We start from the raw sequence: 9,724 nt of genomic DNA, 5'->3' as shown, positions 1-9,724 counted from the left end.
TTTTGGGGTATATTATTAATAGCCGGTGGGAAGTGGGAGATATTGCAATGCAATATGCTGTTGGTTGCTGTTTACTTTCTATATAAATCCGTGACCAATTTACCATCCTGTGTTTTTTTATATATTAATGTCTAGTAATATCTTTATCCAAATTTTTAACAGTAATAACAATCATTTAAAACTAATATATGAAAAGGATAAAGATATTACTAAAGTCTCTAAAAGAAGCCTGACCCCCTCTGGTAAGATTATTGTTCTTAAACTTCCATTTTTTTTCTGCTTCAATTTGTCCAAATCTTTCGATATCGTACTTTCGAAGACTTTAATTTGAGGACATATGTGGACCCCAGAAAAAAAAAAAAAAGGACTTTTTCTTGCAAATGGAACAAAACGATGTCTCCTCAATCACCAGACCATCATTTGGGATACATCCATTTCTTCCGCTGTTTGTTTTTCCATTAACTTTTCTAATATTTCCAATATCTGTGCATCTTCCTCAACCAAAGCTGGAGTTTCCTTATTTGTTAATATTTTTTTTGCCCTGTATCATTGTTATCCTCAACTTTCTAATAAAGAGATATAAATCTTTCTCCCAGGTAAATCGGTTAAAACTTGCAGAAGGGGAAAAGGACAAGCCCAGACTTAACAAATTAACATGAACATCCGATAATTGTCTTTCAGACAAATTATCTGCAGTGTTTGACTGTGATTCATCTGCCTCTCGGTTCTCTTCTGTTGATTTGATGATCTTTCCATGTTCCTGAGTTCCTGTCTCGTAAGTTTCTTTTTCCCTCTCCTGCTAGGTTTGAGCCCATACCAACCTCTCCTAGGGGTCTTAGATTCTCCCCTAAAAATTCCTAGTGCTTCTAAAATGTTTTCTCCCATTGTTGGGCAGAGTCCCACTCTCATTGTCATTATCGGATGATTCCAGCTCCGAGGAGTCATAGTTCAATGATCTTTCATGCCCCCCATTTCTGATACATATGGGTTTTTCATTTGAAAATATTACCACTCATATAGTCTTTTTTTTTTTATCCAGTGGAAATTTCAATCTTTTTCTCTCAATGATCTTCACTGGCTTTTCCGGGTACCAGTGTCCAATGTACTTATGGCACAGAATCTCAGCCAATTATTCTCCAAACACCTCAACCATTGCCGGATTCAGTTTATGGAATCTGGAGTGGAATATATTAAGACGCTGGTCAACAGCCACCAGCTCTGTCCTCTGCTCCTCTGGGATTGCTGCAAATCCAATTATTTTATCTGGTGAGAGAGATAAAGCCATTTTATTTTTTTATTTCGCATTGTCTTCTATCTTATCCTAATCTTAACATATGAAAAAAGTCCAGTTTCCCTGACACTTTGCAAATGCGAAAAAGCAAACTGCGATATTCCCAGCAGCCTCTTTAGAAATTGTGTTGAGTTAGTTTATATATTGTTAGTGACAGTGAAGTAATGCAAAAAGATTCTGGAGAGAGTATTTTCTAAATACAATATTTGGGGGCAGGGGGTGGAATTGATCATACATGCAAACATTCTCTAGCAAATGTAAAGACAATATGGTGTTTGAATACTAATTGCATGTCATGTCTAGTGAAAAAAAACAAAACACAGTCTATTTCTTTGGAACTGGATGGTATGTTGATCAATATGGGAATAAAATAACAATAACAGAGCATGTGGTGTAAAAGTGTCAAAAGGTTTTACAAAAAACTTTGCAAAGGATGAGTGACTGAAGTTGTAGTTGTTACACATTCAAGTTTTCTCCAGGCAAAGACAGAACACCCTGGGTTATATAGAGGCAAGTACAGAGGAGTGAAGTCAAATATAGTAACATCAAGTTCAACCTATTTGGATCTCCTGCGATCCTGCACTTATATTTGAAATTGATCCAGAGTAAGCAACCGCCAATCTGTTTCAATTGTGAAAATCCCCCCAGACCCAATATTGCAGTCCTATTTTTACCCTATATCCACTACTATCCTTCATTTTAATTAACGGTCATATCCCTGGATACACTTTGCTACTAAAAATTGGTCTAACCCTTTCTTAAACATATGTATTGAATCTGCCATCACAATCTTCCCTGGCAATGAATTCCATATCTTGAATGCCCTTACTGTAAAGAACCCCTTCCTTTGCTGGTTACGAAATTTCCTCTAAACTAACCATAGGGGGTGACCGCGTGTCCTGTGTATAGTCCTTGGGGTAAAAAGTTCCCATGAAACATCTCTGTATTGACCCTTAATGTATTTGTACATAGTAATCATATCTCCCCTTAGACGCCTCTTTTCTAAAGTAAACATGTCTAAACTGGCTAACCTTTCCTCATAACTTAATGACTCCATACCCTTTATCAATTTTGTTGCCCTTCTCTGAACCCTTTTTAGTTCCAGATTATTTTTTATATAGAGAGGTGCCCAGAACTGTAATGCATATTCAAGATGAGGTCTTACCAACGATTTATACAGTGGCAAAATTACACTGCCTTCCCTTACATCTATGCCCCTTTTTATGCATGCCAATACTTTGTTTGCCCTTGCAGCTGCTGCTTGACATTGAGCACTATTGCTAAGTCTACTGTCTATGAGCACTCCCAAATCCTTTTCCATTATATATTCTCCTAAATTAATTCCATTTAATTTATAGATTGCGTTCTTGTAAGGTTATGCATTTAGGGATCAAAAACATTTATCTATGTTAAATAAACCTCATATTCCATTTTGCTGCCCAATCCTCCAGTTTAAGTCCCTCTGTAGAGAAGATATTATTATAATAATAATAATAGTGCATAAATTGCTGTTTGGTTGCTTAATCATTCCCTCTGTAGAGAAATGATTGCTTTATAACAATATTATCTGGTTCACATGCTACTGATTTACTTTGTTAGCATAAACTTTACTAATTTTAGTATGAATGAGTTTCCCATCGCACAGAAAGAGATCCTTGTTTCTTGGCTAATTAAATGAATTCACTTTTCCATCATGGTGGGTAATTGTGACCTCTGTTATTACCTTTGTTTAGAAGGACTCGAAAACTCTCTGAAGTCCCCTGCTGGTAGATCAGCAGAAACGCAAGCTTAGTATGTGTGTGGATCGTCTGTAAAGCCAATCTTTTGTGGTTGTTTTCCAAGCTCATTATCATTTGTTTATAAACTTATCATTTAGTAACCAGCACTCACTATAAATTTAGAATGAGCGTAATATGCAAGAGCAGGAAGCCGCCTGTCTCACCTGGAATATATACTCAAATTTTATGAACGCAGTGCTCAAAATTAAAATAACATTCTCTATGTACATTTTGTACAGGTGGATGCCCCCATTAAAGGGATTATTATTGTAAAAGTCTTTATTCTCCCAACTAACCTTAGGAATGTTTACAAAACTATGGGTGAAAATAGTTCCCATCGCTGTTCTGCAAATTTGTAAGTAAACATTATCTAAAAATGTTAAATATTTATGGATAAGAATTAATAAAATGAACTCACACATAATATATTTTAATGGAGCCATCCAGTGTACTATCTAAAGACAAAACTTCTTTAGAAGCCGACTTTATTAAAAGGGAGTTTTAAAAATTCTGTCCAGATAAATTTTTGTTTCATTCAACAATAACTTTAAGGTTTTTTTTACATGAAATAGATTTTTTAACATCAAATATAAAATGTTTGACAAATCAAGAATTGTGTGCTTCCAAAAACTGGGAAAATGGAGAAGGAATGTTTTCTTATTTTTGAATGGCTGAATGAGCATGTTGGCCATCTATTTTGAGATAAGGTAAAATAGTGTTCCTACCGATAATAATATCGGAGTACAGGGAAGTGGTAATGATGGGATTTTAGAGGTTTATATATGCACTATTATTATTATTATTATTATTATTATTATTATTATTATTATTATTATTATTATTATTATTATTATTATTATTATTATTATTATTATTATTATTTCTAGAAATTGCTGTTTGGTTGCTTAACGAACATGTGTGATAAAGGTTTTGAAACTAAGTTAATAATGAATATAGAGTCAGAATGGACTGAAGAATGTTTGTCAAGGTTTCTATGATAGTAAAAGAGTGACCCTCAGAGAATTCAGCTACCAGCTTACCAAAAACCATTGCACCTTGAAAAGTGGCCTTGTTAGCCAGAGAGATTCCATCTTGTATAAGTTAAAGTTATAAACATTTTTGAAAGAACTAGATGATTGGGTAGATGTTTAGTGTAATTACTGTACAACTTAGTAAGAAATTTTAGGAATAATCCTTAGAAGGGAAATGGTAAAAGGTTGGTTAGAGATAGGTACTCAAGTCCGTTTCATGGTTTATAAATCTCTGTAAAGCATGCAACATCCTATCTATTTGTCTAATGGTTTTGTGCAGTTGGAAAATTTCTCACAAACTTACCAATAAACCCTCAGAACAAATTGATTCTAAAACAAACATATGTAGTGGTATAATGTCTAACTGTAATTCAAACTACTTTTTTAAATGAAGTTCATTTATTTTTTAAACAAAATTAAACAAATTGCTTTTTTTAAGAGTTCTCATCATTTTGTTACAATATACACAATTTATTACACATCCTACCTAGCTACAGATTTATATGTGATCCCCCATGTACATGGTATTCTCTCAGTTCAAAGACACCTACTGAACTTGCTTTGTGAGATCAGCTTAAAACACACCATGGAGTCTTACTCAAGTCACATTCCAGCAGTACATTAAGCATAGTAGATGGGACACCACCAATGGTCAGTTGAGAACGAGACTCCACACGATACTGGACACTGTGCAGCCCCCCCTCATGATCTACTTTGAACTGCTCCTGCTTCTGAGTGGCAATTCTCTTCTGGTCTCGCTTTCGCCGCGCAGGGTCATGAATATGGCGAAAGGTTTGATATCCTGTGGTGATTCCAGTTGGTCGGAAAAGCTCCAACCCAGCTCCTTTAATCCTACGGTAAAATTCATCATCTTCACGACCCCATCCCCAAAACCGATTTGACATTCCATTGCACAAGTCATAATGCTGTTTGGTGAGCAGTAGAATTCCCCCAACATAAGTCTTGTAGTGATACAAGGGGTGCAAGTCTGGGGAGGCCACATGGAAGGGACCCTTTTCTGGGTATCCATAGTCTAGATCCGGGTTAAGAGGTAGCAAGTCAACATCATGCATAGCAATATAGTCTGTTTCGTTCCCACTCTCCAAGTAGCCCACGTTTATCAGAGAAGCTCTGTTAAACCGGAAGTGATCCACTTGATTTATGACAAATATATGGTGGTGGATTTTTTTCTCATTCAGGAACTGGTGCATGTGGGGGACAAAGTGTTGGAGTTCTTCAAATCGTTCCCTGAAGGGGACCAGCAAAGCGAGGCGGTGAGGACCCCATGAGGGATCATCAGTCATAGTCTTAGGAACAGTGGGAGATAGCATCTTTGGAGACATTTCTTTTTGCTTCTTGACTTCCATTTTACAGCTGAGTTGCAACCAAACCATAGATAGCAAACCAAGCAGCAGACAGGTCAGGAAGAGACGGAAAATCCTGTGTTTCCTAGGCCGTATCCCAAGAAAAAGGCCTGACCTACTGAGATGAAGCGCTGGTTTCCTCTGTGTCAAATACATCTCTGCTTGTTCACAGTTTAGTAGTACCAGAATTTTGTGCTATTAGAAATTCAAGTCTTCACCAGGCATTTGACTAAACACAGAACTCCCCTAGATTATATAGGGTTAGGAACAAAGTAGGAGGAGACAAATGATTGACGTACATTGGAAATATTGTCTAGTCTCATTGTCCTATGACAGAGTTTCCCACCCCACAGAAACAGGTCATGTCTTGTTTGACCATTGTTATTTCGTTAGCCAGCACAGTTATCAAGTCATCACATGAATTTAAATTGTTTCATGAGAGCCTGGCAATTCTTAAACACCCCCTGCTGGTAGCTCCTTCCATTGTTAAAATTGCCAAGCTCATTATCATTTCTAAATAAACCTTTTATCAGTAAGTAACCTTGACTTGCCCTGACCCACTTATCATGAGAAGAGACAAATCAAACCCATGAAACCACCCATCTCAATCGGAATAAACAGTGCATTTCATGTGTACACAAATAGAACACCCTATCCTTCTATCTCTAAACATCCATTTGAAATATTTCTGCCTAAATAGATAAACTGCACTGAAATATTAGGACAAAATATATTTACTAAATGACTATTTTGAATCTCACATTGAAGTAAAGAGTCAAAAGAAAACAGTAGAATTGATATATGTATTCACCTGAATACAGAGAGTTTTGATACATTACATCCTAAAAAAAATCACAGTTGTGTCTACATTTTCAATTGTAGTTAGAACATTGAAGTGGCTGTAATACTGTGCAATATTAATTTATCGATCTCTCCAATGATAATTTCTGAATATGTATTAAAACCATATTTTACTTGCAAACATGATATATACACACATACAAAATCACAGCAGTTGTATTTTTAATATTCACCACAAGAGGGCATTAAAGTATAAATAATTAAAAATACGAGGAGGTTGTTGAACACCCTTCCATGCAAGCAGCTCAATTAATTCCACAAACAAATATAATACGGTTGTATTCCTGTATAACTTACTAAATACACTTCATTTAAATTCACATTCCTCACATTGGACAACATCACTATCCATGATATCAGTTTTGATTGTGATACAATAACCTTAAAATCGTTTGCCAAGGGCTGTCACATAGGAAGGTTTTGACAATAGAAGATTTGAGTAAATATGAAGAAACTCACATTCACATAATTGAACATGGAACAGACAGTACTCAATCACAACCAATCATTAATATCACTATACCCATTGTTGAATAAAACAATATACTCTATCATCATCATCATTTATTTATTTATATAGCTCCACTAATTCCGCAGCGCAAAAGGAAGTTTACTGATTCAGAAGTGGAACAAGGGAGGGACCAAAAAAAAAAACCAGGGAACACTCGCTACCGCTAACACCCCTTTCCAACCAGTAGGTGTCTTTAAGCTAAGCGACTATCCTCTGAAAGATATAGTGATGAGATTGTTAAACAAGGGGATGAAATATGCTCGGAATTTTTTTTTGATATGTTTATAGACGTACACAAATTAGTTCATAAAATGTCACTTAAGAAATATTACTCCAAATCCCCATTAGAGGGAACAATAAGACAAGGGACGCTTACCAACAATACTTAGCTATCAATGAGACTCAGATAAATTCAAACATGCTGGTCTCATACCACAATCCACTTTCTACCCTAAACATATGAAAGGCCTCTTAAAAGACACGTTTCAACACTTGGTGCTGAAAGATCTAGATACAATTGGAGAAAACACTAGTAAAAAACAAAAATATATTAAAAACAACAAACAAAACAGAACTGGAAGCACTATCAAAGTTGACAGCTGGATCACATACTAACCTGATTCCTCAAAGGCTGGAGTATTGTGATTTTTTTGTGAATAAACTTTTTATATTGAATTTTGAAAGAGTAAGTAGGGCATAAATGGATACAGATAGGTCAGTTGAGCCAGGCATACATGGTGCTAAAAAATTACACTTAAGGAAGTATAAGTTAGCAAATGTACACATATATAAGGCATCGAGAGGAGCAAATGTAGCTTTACATAAACAATATTGTAAATGTTTGCCCTCCTTCCAGTCTCCCACCTCCCTGCCTCCTCGTCGCTCTCCTCTCCCCCCCCCTCTCAGTCTATGCCTCCGCTCTCCCCCTTCCTCCTCCTACCCTTGCGTCTCTGTCCGTCTTACCTTTCACTTAGATTGTACGCTCCTCTGAGCAGGGCCTCCTCTCCTCTTGTTCTCCACCTCCTTAACTCTGCTCTCCAGCTCCCTGTCTCTTCCGTGAGGCCCTTCTACCCCTCTCTCTACCCCTGGGGGCTCTCGCCTGTCATCTAGCTGTACTTTGAGCTTTTGAGTTACTGTGCTTTTTGTTAACTGTTCCGTGCTGTCTCACCCTGTACCGTTTCTGTCTGTCCCTGTACGGTGCTACGGATACCTAGTGGCGCCTTATAAATAAACACTAAAAATAATAATAAAATGGAGAAAGTGATAGGAAGAGGAGAGGGGAAAAGAAGGGAAGAGGGGAAGGGAAGTCACTGTTCCCTATGATGTGTATAGGTGGGAGTGAGCAGTAGAAACTTTGTGCTAAATGTATAAGCAGTGGCGGATAAAGGGGGGCGATCCTGCGACTGCACACTATGTGTAGATCCATTCGGCAGAGACAGGTAGGGAGAGTGTGCTGCCCGGCTGCTCTGATTGTGTTTTAAACACAATCAGTATAAGTTAACAATGAGTAATTGGTATATCTTTGAGATGGTATGTTTGGGTTCGGTGGAGACGCAGCACAACTCCTCAAAGCCGGTCAGACCCCTACTCGCGCCCTCCATAACATCTCTCGATTGTAAATAGTGTCTAATTTGCAGGTATGACCAAAACTCTAAAGCAGATAGGCCTAGTCTGTCCTGTAAGAGAGAGAAGGCATCTACTCGTCCATTAACCACCAGCTGGCCACTCCGAAGCGTCTTGTCTGTGTACCAAGTTCCAAAAGCTCCTGGTGTGAGTCCGGGTGTAAAGTCAGGATTGGCAGTCAAGGGAGAAAGAGGCGATAGTGGGGATGATATAAATGTTAAAGTTTGGAGTCTGGCCCAGCATTGAAGAGTGGACCCAATTGTGTTTGGCAACCAGGAAAATATAGTTGTGGAGAACCCCATTGCATGTTCTTCAATATGAATCCACTGCTTAAAGGGTGCCGTTCTAGTCCACTCCATCACCCTGTTTAGAAGTACCGCCTGATAATATTTAACAAAGTGAGGGAGCTGAAAGCCCCCCTGAGTATACCGCCTATATAAAATGTCATGGCAAAACCTAAATGGCTTACCAGCCCAAACAAGTTTGCGTACCACTCTTTGTAGATCTAAGAAGAATCTGGGAGGAATATGTATCAGGAGGGTTTGGAGAAGGTATTTTGATAATATTTATCCTCCCTAGCCATGAGAAGCCCCTAAAATGCCAGCGGCCAAAGTCTGCTCGAAATTTGGGGATCAATGGGAAAAAATTAATTTTGTGTAAGATGGAGAGGTCTTCCGATAGCAGTACTCCCAGGTATTTAATTTGAGAGGGATTCCAGGTGACGGGGAATGAGCATTTAAGACCTTCCACAACAAGCGGTGGGATGGAGAGGTTCAGAGCTATAGATTTTGTATTGTTGAATTTGAAAGGTTTAGGACACTACCCAATTTAATGCTTGATTTTAAAATTGGACAGTGAGATTAATGGATTGGTTATTGTCGCTAATAGGTCATCTGCGAAGAGAGCCAATTTGTGCTCTGTCATCCCCACCCTCACCCCAGAAATATCTGATTTTTAATTTATATATGGAGGCACTTGACCGGTCGATTCGAAAAAATCCAGATATAATAATCAACGGGGCAACGGGCATCCCTGACTGAGCCATTTTCCATTTACAATGGCACACGAGAGAGAGTCATTAATCTTAATACTCACAGTTGGTTTCTTATAGAGGGAAAGGATTATATGAAGACAAATCGGATCCAGTCCCATGTGCTTCAGCACGCCTTGTAGGAATTGCCAGTCCACTCTGTCAAAGGTTTTGTCCGCGTCAGTGGATAGCAATAGGGTAGGAGAATTACCTCCTTTTATGTGGTGCATCAAGT

General features: G+C 37.8%; 1 pseudogene; it reads right to left on the bottom strand.

Moving 5' to 3' along the window:
- Nucleotides 1-4,669: 4,669 nt before the first annotated feature.
- Nucleotides 4,670-5,620, bottom strand: LOC142107710 (beta-1,4-galactosyltransferase 7 pseudogene; annotated as a pseudogene).
- Between the last annotated feature and the right edge of the window lie 4,104 nt (nt 5,621-9,724).

The sequence above is a fragment of the Mixophyes fleayi genome, chromosome 11, assembly GCF_038048845.1.
Source record: "Mixophyes fleayi isolate aMixFle1 chromosome 11, aMixFle1.hap1, whole genome shotgun sequence".
NCBI lineage: Eukaryota > Metazoa > Chordata > Amphibia > Anura > Limnodynastidae > Mixophyes > Mixophyes fleayi.
This window is presented reverse-complemented; position numbering and strand designations above follow the sequence as displayed.